Source organism: Otolemur garnettii, unplaced genomic scaffold (assembly GCF_000181295.1).
Source record: "Otolemur garnettii isolate 467f Iridium unplaced genomic scaffold, OtoGar3 scaffold00046, whole genome shotgun sequence".
Classification (NCBI taxonomy): domain Eukaryota; kingdom Metazoa; phylum Chordata; class Mammalia; order Primates; family Galagidae; genus Otolemur; species Otolemur garnettii.
This window is the reverse complement of record NW_003852441.1, coordinates 3,536,486-3,536,982: the sequence shown is the minus strand read 5'-3', so window position 1 is coordinate 3,536,982 and position 497 is coordinate 3,536,486.

Sequence of the window (497 nt, the reverse complement as noted above, 5' to 3'; positions counted from 1 at the left end):
AAAGAATAAACCACGCCTACAAGATTGAGAAAATAGCCTCAAAAGGACAAATCCAAGAGTTATTGGCCTTAAAGAGGAGGGAGAGAGAGGGATAGATTGGGATATAAAATTTATTCAAAGAAATAATAACAGAGAACTTTCTGAACCTAGACAAATGTATCAATATTTAGGATAAAAAGGTCATAAAATACCAAGCATATTTAATCCAAAGGAGACTACCTCAAGGCATTTAAAAGTCATGCTCTCAAATGTTATAACGAAAAGGTCCTAAGGGAAGCAAAAAAAGAAAAATAATAACACATAAAAGAGCTCCAATACATCTGGCAGCAGACTTTTCAGTGGAAACCTTACAGGCCAGAAGACAGTGGCATGACATATTCAAAGTGCTAAGGGAGAAAAACTTCAGCATTAGAGTATTACATACTGCAAAAATATCCTTCAAACTGGGCAGCACCTGTGGCTCAAGGAGTAGGGCACCGACCCCATATACTGGAGGT